This window comes from Vicugna pacos, chromosome 2 (genome assembly GCF_048564905.1).
Source record: "Vicugna pacos chromosome 2, VicPac4, whole genome shotgun sequence".
Taxonomy (NCBI): Eukaryota; Metazoa; Chordata; class Mammalia; order Artiodactyla; family Camelidae; genus Vicugna; species Vicugna pacos.
In genome coordinates, this window is record NC_132988.1 from 78,796,666 (window position 1) to 78,811,641 (window position 14,976).

General features: G+C 41.6%; 1 long non-coding RNA gene across 2 annotated transcripts; it reads left to right on the forward strand.

Annotated features, from left to right (window-relative positions):
* Nucleotides 1–201: 201 nt before the first annotated feature.
* Nucleotides 202–14,697, forward strand: LOC140700267 (uncharacterized). Of its 2 annotated transcripts, XR_012078646.1 has the most exons (5): nt 202–346; nt 907–1,024; nt 1,460–1,547; nt 12,498–12,546; nt 13,477–14,697. It is a non-coding gene; the product is annotated as an uncharacterized lncRNA (long non-coding RNA). The 2 variants fall into 2 exon arrangements; XR_012078647.1 differs by lacking the exons at nt 12,498–12,546; nt 13,477–14,697 and adding an exon at nt 6,861–7,041.
* The last annotated feature ends 279 nt before the right edge of the window (nt 14,698–14,976 follow it).

The window sequence follows — 14,976 nt, forward strand, 5'->3', positions numbered from 1 at the left end:
AAGAGACACAGAGGATTCAAGTCAAGAAATTTTGATGTCCTACTGGGTGTTAATTCTACCTCTTAATCAAGATCTGGTTACCAAAAAGGAAGACAAAGCATAAAAATGCTATAAAGATTTTAATTTTTTTCACTCTCTCCATAACTCATGCTATACATGTGCTCATTCTGACATTCACTAGAGCGAGAAAATTGAGATGTTGTTGCAAGATTCTGTACAGCAGAACCCCTGCCAATTATGAAGAAGAAGCCGTCTGTGCCTGTTCTATAAAGCTCTGTAACATCAAGGTACGCCAGTGCTGCTTCTGCATCCTCAAAAACATACTATATCCAAAGACCAGTAAAAGGTAATTAAAAATACTTAATAGCTTAATCACACTTAGTCTTGTATTTGTCCAATGCAGACTCTGGTTTGCCGGTGATGTAGCTGTAAGGCATTATCTTGGGCCAAGAAAATGAATCAGATATTTAATGGATATGTGGAAATGGACATTTTCTTGTAAGATTACAAAAATGTGAGCTGGTGATACACTAAACTATGATAAAGTTTATCATTAAAATTCTAAGCAGGAACTCTAGGCACTGTACCCCTTTTCCCTTAAGGATTAGGTATTTTGCAAAAGAATGCTTGACTTTAAGGACATAGAATATAGTCTTGATCTCAAATCAGCCAGGTGCTGAGAGGTATAACAGAAGCCATAAAGCTCCCTCTTCTAGAAGCCTACCTATAACTTGGTTGTTACTTATAAAAATACTATTAATGCCAGTGGCCTGGTCAGCTAGAATGAAGGGCTGCAGTTCATGGAGGAGAGACCCTCTGGTCAGAGAGAAAGCTGCAGGTGAGCTAGCATCTCAGCTAATCTGAGCCTTTTCACTTTTGAGTGTATGTTTGTATGTTCTCCCCTAGACCGGGATATTCTCATGCATTTTTGTAGAAAGCCACAAGGAAGAAGAGACTGAAGATTCTAAAGAAGGAGGGGATGTTTGAATAAGAAATGTCCAAGAGGATGAAAATAGGTGGAAAGGTAAGCCTTTCTTTGGGTTTGTAGGAGGCAAGACTAGATGTAAAGAAATTTAGATGTGTAGGGCAGGAGAGTAGAGTGGATAAGGAAACTTCTGCCAGGTAAGCAGGAAATATCCATTTGATGGGAAGATTCAGGGAAGAGTTGGCAATGTGAGAAGAAAGATAATTCAAGAAAAATGCCAAAATAAACATGTGAACAGATCAAGAAGAGGTGAGTAAAGGATTACATAGACTGGGGGAGCTACCCAGTGGGCTGCGTGAACTTTTCAGGAAGGATGGCTCTGCTCTGGCAGTTCCTCCAGCATCACCCACCCCCTACTGGAACCTGGACTGTGATTTGTAGATGGCAAGCAATGTCACTGATGCGTGAAAGCAAAGGGGCTGGCCTTTGAATTCTTCTCCTTATTGGTGCACTACTTAGTTCCTATGTTTCTAGGATGGAGACGTGGGCATCGGAGAGGAAGGCAACCTTCTCCGTGCCAGCCTGACCATATCTAGGCTTTGCAGAAACTAAGGAGAACACAGTAAGTGTGATCATTTTTATCTGCACTTCTTATAAGAGATATTTTGTAAGTTGCTTATGGCTATGACCATCTCTTCCACCAGGTAGAATGCAGTTCCTGTTTCTTCTCTCTTTTATTATGTCAGTATGGTTTAATAAGTAAAGCTGTGCCTTAATTCAGAATTGCTGACAAAGGAGTTACATTTCAACCTATAACTCAGGGAAAAAATACCTATTGGTTCCTCCTAAAGAGCTTATCATAGTGGTGAATCAAGACAGAAATTCCTAATACCCTCTCTGACTCCTAATCAAAACTCAGTTAACAGGAAAGAAGATGAAACCTAAAATAACAGCACTATGACGGACTGGCACTGCCTGCACCTCCATGCTTAACTGACACGTCGCATAATTTACCTCTTCCAGGACCTGAATAGCTCACCTGCAGAGAGCAGGTGCTGGGTTTACACGTTACACTGATCACAATGCATAGAATTTTTTTAACTAAAAAGGAACAGATTTATCCATTCTGTGTGACTGATGCAACCTACTCTGAGCTATCCATCTACATCTCAGACTTTTGCATCCTGACCCTGCATCTGAGGCCTGACCAGCAACGTAGCACCTCCCAATGGATGTTCCTTTCTGCAGTTAGAAGAAACTACAGTTATACAAAAGGACATATTTTCCTGTCAGTTGATTGAAACATGTAAAAAATACAGTCACCCCTCACCCCCAAACACAGTCATCCAGATGACTACAGATGCCAAGTCCCCATGATTAAATTCTGAGTGAAGTGAAGCAGTATGCAGGCAGAAAATCCACACAGCCAAGACCAGTCCTACCTCTTCTGTCACTAAGTAGAGTGCTATCTCTGGAAATTGCACCTGGGGCACTTGCTAGAGTTGCCCAGAAGAGAGTGATGTGATTTATATTTTTAGCCCTAACTAATGCCGCAACTGAAAAATAGTATGCCTGCACACAGCTATGTTTCTATAACTAGTATTTTCCCTTAACAAAGATATGATGTAGTTCATATCATGTAACACAGTTTAATGTGAAGCTTATAATAAATTAGTCTTACAAATGGAATTTTAAGTAAGAGTTAAAGCATCATGAAAAGAAAAAGCACAAGGAGATTCCTGCACCAGCGGAATAAGATTTAATAAAGGCAAGTGTACACGGCACACAGGAAAAGGAAAGCAGGCAGTACAGAGACCCGCGTGGCTCGGGAAGGCATGGGCAGGGCTGCGCAGACGTGCAGACATGAGCCGCCCAGACGGACAACCCTGGGGCCCACCCTGTGCACACAGAGCTGTGGCCTTTGGGTAGCAGAGAGCGAGGCCGAGTCACTCAGATGCATCTTTCCCATGTCTGAGTGGGAGGGGAAACCACTCTGAAATCCTCCTTTGAATGTCCCCTCAATCTAAAGCTCGAATTCTCAGCTTTAGAAATTTTACCTGTGACATTTTACATTGCAACCCAGGACTCACACACAGACGCACAGAGATGACATCTTCTACTGTTTTCTATCCTATCCTATCCTATCCTATTTCATTCTTTTTAACTTCTGATGAAAACACATGTTATGGGTTTAAGTGTGTCCACTGCCCCCACCCAACTTCATGTGTTGAAATCCCAACCCCTACACCTCAGAGGGGGATCATATTTGGAGATGGTGTGTTAACAGAGGTAATCAAGTTAAAACGGGGTCATTAGGATGAGCCCTCATCTAACCTGACTGGAACGGTGTCCTTATAAAAAGGGGGAATTTGGACCCACAGACATGCACAGAGGGAAGATGCTCTGAAGAGACACAGGGAGAAGATGGGCCAAGGAGAAAGGACTGGAACAGTCTTCCCTCACGGCCCTCGGAAGGACCCAGCCCTGCCAACACCAGATCTGGGGCTTCTACCTCCAGAACTGTGAGACAACACATGTCTGTTGCTTAAGCCATGCAGTCTTCGGTGCTTTGTTCTGTGGTGACCCCAGCACATTGATACAACCCACTAAACTGGTTTCATGACCCATTAATGGGCCTTCAAGAGCAGTTTGGGAAAAGTGAATCTGGTCCCACAGCCCTGTCCAGCATCTTCTGTCCATCTTGACCACCTGCGGTGATGGAGAACTCACTGTCTCCCAAGGCGGGGCATGCTGTCCCAGGGTATCTCTGGCAGAGCTAAAATATGATTCCTGTACCTCTGTTCCACAGCTCGGCTGCCATCCTTTGGAATCGTATAGAGAAATCAAATTCCTCCTCATCATGACAGATTTCTAATAGGACACTTGTATTCTGGGGCTATCATCCTTGTCTCGGCTGTCTCCTGTAGACTCTGTGCTTTCTTCCAGATTATTTTCTCCAGTCCCTTGAACAGATACAGCCTTGTTTCTTTGCCTTTTTGCCGACCTCTCCTGCAACGGGGATTGTCTGCCCCTTCTTGTCTGCTGGCTGAACCCCAGCCTGTTGGAAAGGCCTGGGCTAGCCTCGTCTTTACAGGTCATTTTCTGATCCTGACAGAGCAATCCCTTCCTTCTCAAAACATCTAACACTCTGCTCAGTAGTCATTAAAGGCTGGCCCATATTTATTAGCACTTAGGAAACTGAGTTTTGACAATATATACTGAACTTCTCCTTTAATATAGAAAATGTGATAAAGTAGCAGCCTCAAGTATTAGATCCCGAGTTGACATGCCTGAGTTAGCCTCTTTGCAACTACCTTCCCTTTGTTCAAACCAGTTTTTCCCAAAATCTCTTCTAACCAGTCTCCTTTTGAGGGAAGTAGAAACTCTGAATCAACAGGCCAGGAAAGCACTGTGGATCCTTGTAAATCTAAAAGTAGGCTGCTGACAATTTTGTTGTCCCCCAGTAGCTTCTCTTCCCATCTATTTCTGTCCTCCCCTTCTCTCTAGCCTCCTTCTCCTTTTGTGGTACAGACACTGGGGAAATTTTGTTCTATTCTCTCAGAGACTCCTCTAGCCCAGGTCTCTTACTTGAGCCTTAACTCACCTGTCCAATAACTGATTTCACCGACTCCTCAAACTCCAGATGTCCAAAGTGGAACCATCATCTTCCTACTCTCTTCAATATTTCCCACCCCAGGGGATGGCCTCACCATCCACTCACTTGCCCAAGCTAGGAACATGGATATCACTGTAACTCCCCAACTGCCACAGCCATCAGGTACAACTATTGTGGTTTCCACCTTTTTAATATCTCCCAAATTAACCCCTTTTTGTTTTAGATTCTGGCCACTGCCTACACTCAACCTCTCAACCTAGGTCACTGCGTCACCCTCAGTTGGTCTCCCTGCTTCCACCTCCCTCCACGCAATTCATTTTCCCCTGCAGTTTGAATGATCTTTCCCAAATGTCACTTAGTTATACCATTTTTGTACAGGTCAGGATCCAGCCAGGAAACAAGCAACTCTGAAAAGCAGATGCAATTTCCTACTAAAAATTGATTATGCAGGTGATGAAAGAGCTTAGACATCAAAGAAAGGATGGAGAAGCAACCCAGAGATTAGCAACAGCAGGAGAAAGAGCCACTGCCTCTGAAGTGGGGAGGGACAAAGGGGAGTAGGGGCCTTCCTGGGGCCCAGAGCCTGGGATCACCCAGCAGAAGTGGGAACTACATCCAGCCTGTGCAGAGAAGAGGCCACAGGGAAGGCAGAGCTGCAGCTGGCGATGCTACTGGAGGTGGAAAGAGTCAGGGAGAAACACCCTGACGTCTGCCTTCCCACCATCATCCAATTTCCCACCAGTACCTCCCTTGGCTAAACCCAGCTAGAAGCCAGCAGACACCAGGTCTGGGAAATGCAGCCTCCAGGGACCAGACAGGGCAGTGCCAGGGAAGGGCTATGAGAGGACGTGGGGCAATCAGGCCCAGCACTGGATGACCTCCCTTCCAGAAACTTGAGAGTGCCCTAAAGCCTTCAGTACAAAGTGCACCTCCTTACAAGGAAGACAAGGTCGTGTACTCTTGCACTGGCTCCTGCCTGTCTCTCTGAGGCCAGCTAGGACCAGGCCAACCAACCCCGCCCTGCCCTCATACTCAGCTTCAGGTTCCCAGCTCTCTACACACGGTTTCCAAATACACTCAGCTCCCTCACCACCAGCCTCTTACACGCGCTGCTCCCTAAAACTGAAACCCACTTCGCACTCCTTCCTCACCTTCTCAAGCCCAGCTCCTGCCCCAAACGCCCGGAAGCCTCCCAGAGCCCCCACCTCACGTCCTCCCCGGCAGGTTGGCTGCCGTTTCGTGTGTTTCCATGGCACCCTGTGCTCATCTCACATAGTATTATCCTTTGGTCACTGATGGTGTCAGCTCTCTGGTCTTCCTCGTTAGAATGTAAAGGTAGGGACAATGCCTTAGGCTTCTCATCCCTCTCTGTGCAAAGTGTAGTGCCTGGTATACTTAGTAAATACTTGGTGAATAAGCAAATACATTTGGTCTTAAGAGAATTTATTCTTCACTTAGGATGGCAGGGCCAGTTCTTTCAAAAGTTATGACTTCATTTTTCAACCACAAGATTTATTTTTCAAATTCACTGCAAAATATTTTTAATACTGGAAAAGATTTCCTTTCTGGAGACTAGGGAGTCCCTCCCAGGTATTTTTGGAATGTGACTTTAAAACCGAAAAACTACCTAAAGATAGGAGGTAAGAAAGCTTAAAAAGTAAGAAGCATTTCAATATTTTCCAAACTATTGAAGGGCACCTTTTTTTTTTAACAAATAATATTTTATTTAACAAATAATAGTTCTGTTACAAATCATAGTAGAGCAGTAGTTCTCAAAGAGAACCATTTTTACTTGAAAGAGCAACTGACAAACAGACTTGGGTGTTTGGCAGGCATTTTCTCAAATATACACGAGGGAAGCTGCTCATTACAAGGAAAACAATGGGCAGTATTTGTCACCAGAGATAAAATGTAAGATTTCAAACAAAACTTTAGAAAAGTTGTATTTGCCGCTATTAGCTTGACCACTTCCCAGCATTTGAAATCTCTTCTGTTGACATTGGTGGTCAGGAAAATGATTTCTTTTCAGAAGAAGTTACCACAAACTTAGTGGCTTAAAACAACACTTTTTAAAAAATAGTTACTATAGTTATAATTGGCTAGAATTTTAACACAGGTCTCTCTAGGCTAAAATCAAGATGTCAGCAGGGCTGTCTGAAGGCTCTAGGGGAGAATTGGTTTCCGTGTGTTTTCTAGCTTCTAGAGGCTCCCCTATTCTTTGGCTCTTGGCCTCTTCCACCATTTTCAAAACCAACAACGTAGCATCTCTCTGACTTCTGCTTGGGCCATGACATCTTTTCCCTATGACCTTTCTTCCAGCTTCCCACTTTTAAAGACCCTTGTGATTGCACTGCACCTCTCTGGATAACCTCGGCTGATTTCCCTGTGTTAAGCTCAGCTGATGTGCAAACTTCATTTCATCTGCCACCTTACTTCCCCTTAACCTAACATACCCACCCTGGGGATTATGACATGGACATCTTCAGGGGACCATTATTCTGCCTACAACAGGTGTGATATTAACAAATGTAATTTTTTTAAATATCTTTTTAAATGATTATGTCAACATTTGGAAGATCTGCATAACTTAGTGGACGAATATTTTCCAAATGACTAATGTTCAATGTTCAAAATTATGCATGGGTCGAAGAGCCATTCTAAGTCTATGACAGATGGGGCCAGAGGGTAGAGCTCAGTGGTAGAGCGCATGCTTAGCATGCACAAGGTCCTGGGTTCAATCCTCAGTACCTCCATATAAATAAACAAAGTCTATGACAGATGGATTTCATGTTACAGAGTACAACTTCAGATTCCAAATCGCAACTAATCTTTTAGAAACTACTATTTGTTGAATTTTGATATAATATCAAAGATGAATATGCACAATTATCTGAAAAGGCTATTAAAATACTCCTCCTTTCCAATCACGTATCTGTATAAACTCAGATTTTCTTCATATAATCCAACCAAACAACAATATATTACCACAAATCAAATGCAGAAGCAGATATGAAAACCTAGCTGTCTTCTATAAAGCCAGGCTTTAAAGCAATTTACAAAAAAATGTAGAATGGTGCCATTCTTCTCTAATTTTTTTAAAAAACATGTTTTTTTTAATAAAAATATGCCATCCACATTAACAGATAATAGGTTTCTTATTGTTACCTTTAAAAGAATTAATATGTTAAAATTTTTTTAGTTCAATATCTAATATGATATATTTTGATAACTATAACTCCCCTACATAAAGGCTTTTTGAGGTCCTCAATCATTTTTAAGAATGTGGAGGAGTCCTGAGAGGCAGATGTCTAAGGGATGCTGCGCTGAAGTAACAGTTCTTCCAGAGAGACAGTGGGACGGAGGAACATGTGATCTCTCAATGGGTGCGCTGCTTCCTGGAGAGCTGGCCCACCCCCACGCCTAGCTGGCCTTTATAATGATAATGACGTTTTGTGAGGATCCCTGAGTTGGTCATACTGCCGGGAGGCAAGTTTACCAGCTGAAGGAAGAGCACTTGATCAGATCAGCGAAGGTGTAAAATAGAACATTTCCACCCACAAGGTACAGTAAAAAGGCATATAAAGGGGGCGGTACCTGAGTTACCTCCTGTGTCCCCTGAACATGAGGAGCAGGAAGAAGCCCCCCTGCTGCCCTGCCTCCTTCCAACTTCCTTTGGAGGTTAAGCCTTGACTGAACGTCTGTGGAACAGGCATCTCCCTAAATAGAAGCCCTACTTGTAAATGGTGACCAGGTGTGCAAGTGTCAGGCCCACCAACCACGGACGGAGATTTGCTTTGTATAAAGTGCTCAGTGGTGTGCCAGGGAATCTGCTCGGTTCCTCCATGTTTCCCATCCGTTAAGTAGAAGACCAACCACGGTGAGCATTGGTAAACACCAAAACAGGTCGCCAAGGAAGAATGTGGACTTTCCTCTCACTTGCGAGGCCTCCAAATGCAGATTCGTTTGGCATTCTTCTTTGACGGCCCCTGTGTGCTCTGGGTGATGGAGGGTGCTTGGTACTCCTCATTGTTACTCTTGTTATTGCAGGTCAGTCTGAAAACAATGTCCAGGGTAAACTAAATGATGTCTCAAGTGCCCTTGCAACTATAGGACTGAAAATTCTATGGCTGTCTCCACATCATAGTAACATAATGGATCAGCAGAGTGAAACTATCGAGCTGTAGTACAGATATTATTTTAGCAGGATTTTTTGTTTTCATTAGGCTTTGTTAGTGTCAGATATGTAAACCCTAAGTGATTTTACTAAGACCCTAAGGTATTTGTGGTAATGCATTCTCACAAATCAGGAGGTAGAGCTTAATTCCATGTTCCCTGTAGTGAATACTGAGCTCCTTTCTTATTGTCTCCGTCACCAAGTAGCTGCAGAGCCCTGGGACAGTGCCTTAATGTCTCACAGCCCCAGATTCCTCATCTACCATGTGGGTATAGGAATGTCTATCCAGGAAGGTTGTTGTGAGGCTCGAAAGCAACAATGATGCTGCACGTGAAAGGGCTCTTGGTAAACTAAACTGTCTCATACAAATGACAGCACCAAGAAGGAACTTTATAAAGCTACCTTATTTCTCCCTTCTATCTTCATCATCCCCACCCTCAATCCAACCCAAATACAACCAAAGTGAAATCATAGCTTTTGCTATAAAAATGCAGACTTAAAGTTAGATTTACCTTACTCTTCTTCTAAACAAACTGGCACTCCTGTGACCTTTTCGTATGTAGACATTCTGTTCCTTCCTTTGTTCTACTTATTCTTCTGTTCTATTCTATACCTCCTTCTATTTTATTTATTAATATCTAGCAATGTGATATTTATACAAGTAGGCTTTGAAATGTTCAGGGACTGACTCAGGCAATCAATTATTAATTCAATAACTATTTCAGTATCCACTAAGTGTCATGCTCTGAATTAGGCAGTGGGGATGTAGCAGTGAAGAAAACATACAAAACTCCCTGCCTACCTAGAGTTTATGTTCCAATGGGCAATGGGTGGTAGGTAACAAGGAAAGACAACACTATGTCAAAGGGTGATGTGAGCTGTAGAGAAAAAGAAGGGAAGGGGTAGGAGTGCAAGGCACTGATGATCGAGTGGAGGGTGCAATATAGAGTGTAGTCAGGGCAAGGCTTCATACTATGATGTTTTTCAAGCAATGTCTGACACAGTTATCATGGAGAAGATGGTTCAAGGCAGAGAAGACAACAACACGAATGTGTGAGGCCTGGTGTGTTCAGAGGACAGCAAGGAAGTCAGGGTACTTGGGAGAGTAAAACGGGGAGAGTGGGAGATGAGCAAGAGACACAGGGATGGGGAGGAAATGGGCGAGATCCCTGGCTTCCATGTCCGCACAGAAGGGCTTTGAGCAGAGGACCGCATGACCAGATACAAGTGCTAAAAGAACCATACAGGCCACTGTTTAGTGATTAGACTACTAAGCCCCAAAGATGAACAAAGAAAGACCAGGCAGGAGGCTTTGGAATAATACATGCAGAGACCAGTGGCAACCATGGAGATGGTGAGAGGTAGACAGAGCTTAGATATACTTTGATGGTAGAAACAACAGGATTTGCAGAAGGACTGAATGTGAGTTATAAGGGAAGAGAGAATGACTTTAAGGGTTTGGCCTGAAGAACTGGAATGGAGTGGCCTTTCACTTAGATGAGGTGAACCAGGTTCCATGCGGTTAGGAAGATTTGCATGCTTTGAACACGTAAATTATGAGATGACTTTTTACATCCCAGATGTCAAGGAGGTGGTCAAATTTGAGAGTCTAAAATTCATGGGGAGAGGGCTGGGCTGTATATAAATTTAGGAGCATCTTTGTTCATACGACACTTAGAGCTAAGTTGAGATTGAATAATATTATCAAGAATATGAGCATGAATAGAAGGATTTCAAGGACTGAGGCCAGAGCCTTTAAAGTCAAGAATCTGAAGAACTAGCAAGAAAGACTGAGAAGGGGTGAGCAGTGATGTGAGGGAAACCTGCAGATTGTTGTGATCTGAGGTGAACAGGTGTGTCTGGGAGCACGGAGTGGTCAACCGCGTCAAATGCTGCTAATAGGTCAAGTCAGATGGGGACTCAGAACTGGGTTTAGCAAAAGGAAAGTCAATTAATGATTTTGACAAGAATGGGGTGTTGGTGGTGTCAAAAAAGCCCAAATGAGGTGAATTCAAGAAAGACTTAGAGGAGAGAAACTTGGAGACAGCAAGTGTAGACCTTTGAGGAGTTTTGCTGTAAAGGGAAACAGAAAAATACAGAGAAAGGAGAATATGGAGTTGAGAAGTTTCATTTTCTGGGAATGTTTTGGGCTTTTTAATAGAGACATTTATAAGACATTTACAGACACTCATTGTATACGTATCTCTTTATATGCAAATATACAAAGAGCCAAGGCAGGGCATGAGTGGGATTTCTCTTTCCAAGAACATGGTTAGCAACTGTACAGTAAAGACAGAAAAAACCAAGCCTTGCCAAGAGACCGATGCCCTGTCCCCCAACACGCAGCCAAGAAGCAGATCTTAATTGGCTTCAGACTTTGCGCACAAATGAACCCAAATGGAGTCAACTTTACTGAACCATGTATCGTTTATTTTGTTACTAAAATAAGAGTATCAGGCAACTGGAAATCAATGAATTGATTTAAATATTATGCAAAAGATGGAGCTATTACTATGGGCACATTTTTATGATTTAAAAATCACACTTCAGCATTTTCCTTATGTTAGGGGCTAAGACAGGGCAGCATTGATTAACACATTCAGACCCAATCATCAAGAAAAAGACTTGGAACTGCAAATTTCCCTTGTAAAAGATGTCTTCTTAGGTCCACACTAAGTTCAAAGTTATTAAATAATGACAGTTGGGTTTGGGAGTTTTTGGCGTGTGATTTGTTTCTAACTTTTTACCATGAAAAAGTTCATAATATGCAAAAGTAGAGAGAATAGATAATGACCCTCCCCCCATATACTCAGGACCCAGCTTCAAAATTACCAGCTCATGGCTAAGCTTGTTTCATCCATACCCTCACTCATCTCTCCCTCCCCAATCACTGGACTGTTTTCAAGCAAATCCCAGACATCATACCATTACATCTATAATTATTTCAATGTATGTCTGAAAGAGGAGAAGGACCCTTTAAAAAAAAAAAACCTGTATAATTATAGTATCATTTTCACATCTAAAAATTAGAGTAGTTTCTTAATGTCATCAAATATTCTTCAGGGTTCATATTTCCTCAGATGTCCCTCAGATGTCTCATGCCATATAATTTGAATCAAGATCCCAACAAGGTCTGCAAATGGACACATCATTTTTGAAAGAAACAAATGGATATTTTAAAGATAGTTTTGCAAATTACCAGTATCTCTTTAGTGTTATGGTACATAGTATAAAATCAGTTTTGACTGAAATAGGAACAGTGTATTTTTAAATATAATGCTCTAAGATCTAAGGACTCTTCCGAATACGAAAAGCATTTCTGCAGACAAAATTAAAAGTGGGAATATGATTTGGGTCTGCCAATTATACATACATTCACGATGGATATGAACGTTTTCGGTTGAAAATCTAATTACAAAATATGTATTTCTCCTATTGGTTGACTTGGCTTTGTGCTGGGCACTATACCCCGCCTGTTCTTCCAACCACACCAACATAGCCAGCTTAGGCCTCCTGCAGCTCAGTCCAGTCCTTGGACTCTAGTATTCTCTTACTTTCCAGAAACAACCAAACCAAAATAAAAACAGTAGTAATAACTGCATGTCAGTAATTTTTGCATATATAAATTATGACTGATTCTGGTATTAGGGGAAATTTGACCGGAGCAAAATTAAGGCCACATGACTATAATGACTATAACACATAAGGCATTAAAATGTAAGCAAATAACTACCTTAAGCATAATTACACTGACTTTCTCCTTTTTACTGTTACCATTATAGAGTGTGAGGACCCAAAGGGACTTGGAGCTCCAGCCCCCTACCGTTAGCGGTAAGGCCCCTGAGGCTGAATGACTTGCCTGTGGTCAGACAGCAGGAAAGCTGGCTCACCTGACTACCAGACAGACCCTTTGCCCTTTGTCCCAAATTGTCCAATTAGCTCTGATTCAAAACCACTTCTTTTCTGTGAAAGGTCTCTCCTCACTCCTGGCAGGAAAACCACTTTTAAATTGTCGTTTGTCTTTATTTTACTTTCTACAGTCATTTTAGAGAATGTTGGCAACTGTTTTTAATGGTTTGATTTTGTTCCACTATTTAATGTGAGCCTCATTTAACTATATAGCCCTCCTGGTTATTTAGCTCTTAGAATTTGTATGAAATCCTTTTGGCCAAGATGGAATGGCATCCTCATGAAGTTTTCGAAGCTTAGTAAATATCTACACTCTACAATGTTTATCTTTTAAAACATTATTTATAGTCTGCATAAAAGTACAGCATAATACTTATCAATTTTCACTTTACAGCAAAGATTATCAATAAACTACAAAAAAATACTTTTTAAAGGGACACAACATAATCTGTTACAATAGCTCCCCCTAGCGAACAGTTCCACTATTATTTTCTGAACACCCTTTAGGGCTGTTTTAATCTTGGTTATATAGTTTCTAGAAATTTTCTTTCTACCATACATAAAACAGAAGTTATGCCACTAAATGATTGTTTCAGTTCCAAATACACTCAAAAGACTTATAAAATGAAGAATGGTTTTCAACTAGAAAAGAATAATGTTACTTTTTTTTATTCAACTTGAAACAGTAAAAATGAAAAATAACAATCCAGCAAATATAATTTTGACAGTAACAACTGATTTGCTGAGGATTCACTTTGTGCTATGTATCCTGCTCAGCACTTACACAGGTTATTTAATGCAATCCTGGTATCACTTTATGCTGTTAATAACATTACTATTCTCATCTTACAGGTGAAGAAACAAGTCTGTGGCCAAAGAACATACAGCTAGCTCATGACAGCTGAACTTTGAATTCAGCTGACTCCTGCGACCATATGCTAAGTCACTACTGTATTCTGTAGACACAGGCACTGGATAACTTATTGCCTAATCTGGTTTTCCTCATAATAGCAAACTGGCTCACCAGATTATTGCATTATTTATCCATTCTATTTTGCTTATGTTACAGGGAGGCCCAAAGTCTTTCTGCCCCAGAGTTTTAATACCCACTTTCTGCATTTTCACCTGAGTCTATAGCTTCACCTAGTTAAGAAGTAGTAGTAATTATTTCCAGGGCTGGGCCAGGACAGATAGAAGATAATCCAGAAACAGCTTATGTCAGAAAGTAAGGAAGTCCTCCAAATTTAAAAAAAAAAAAAAGATAGGATAGGAACATGTCACAGGTGCTAGCTTGAGACTTCTGGGACAATTTGAGCACCAAAATGATTCATTTTAAACCACTGAAGAATTAAGAATTCACGAGTTCATACTAATGTTAGATAGATAGATAGGCAGACAGACAGGTAAAAAGGGAGGGCTCTGGCTGACAGGAGAATGTGGAGCTCAGACTGGTAAATGTGGAAGGAGTACAGGAGTTAAAAATGATCATTTTGCCACTATCACAGTAAGATTGAATCAGGCAAGAAATATCAATAGATTCCAAATCTAAAGAGAACTTTTGAGGAGGAACAGGGTATTTTCATGTATCTTCTCACCTACAGTTTATGAGCTGCAAGAAAGGAAAAGTAAAATAGTAATTATTCTGTGGAGAAGAAAGATAACACCTTGATCTGGGAGTCAACTGTGCATCACTAATGGAAGAAATGTTCACATACTGAGGTATGGGGAAATCACTCTGGCTTATGCACGAGTTAACTTGAATTTTATGCTGACTACAACCGCTTGTTTATGGCCTATCAAACATACATTGTACATCTGCTTTAATCATTAAAGAAAAGGGCGTGTTTACCAGAAGTAAAGAATGTCTTTGTTAAAAGTAAAGATGAAATGCCTCCCTTCCTGGGATGCCAGTGCTCGTGTGCCTTCGGTGATGATACTCGGATCCTAGGTACCAAGGCCACAGGGACTTGCTGTGTACATGCTGACCTGGTTTTCTGTTTTCTGTTCTTCTGAATCCTTGAAGGAATATATCCCTGACTTGTTTGGTGTTCTTTGCTCTGACAAGGTATAAAACTGTGCTGAAAACCATGCTTATCTGGAGCAGTTCCTTGAAATTATCTGAGAGGCTGTCTCCCAGGCTATTGTCCTCAGTTTGGCTCAAATAAAACTGTTTTCTATTTCCTTTATTGATCGCTTATTGTTATTTCTGTGGACACCACCAGTGGCGAATAGCTGGTCATCATGTGCCTCCAGATGTAAGACCCTCAGAGGAACATGTCACGTCTGTAGGATTCCAGTCAAGAATGTGTCATCTGAGTGCAACCACAAGGAAACATGAGAAAAAGACAAAAT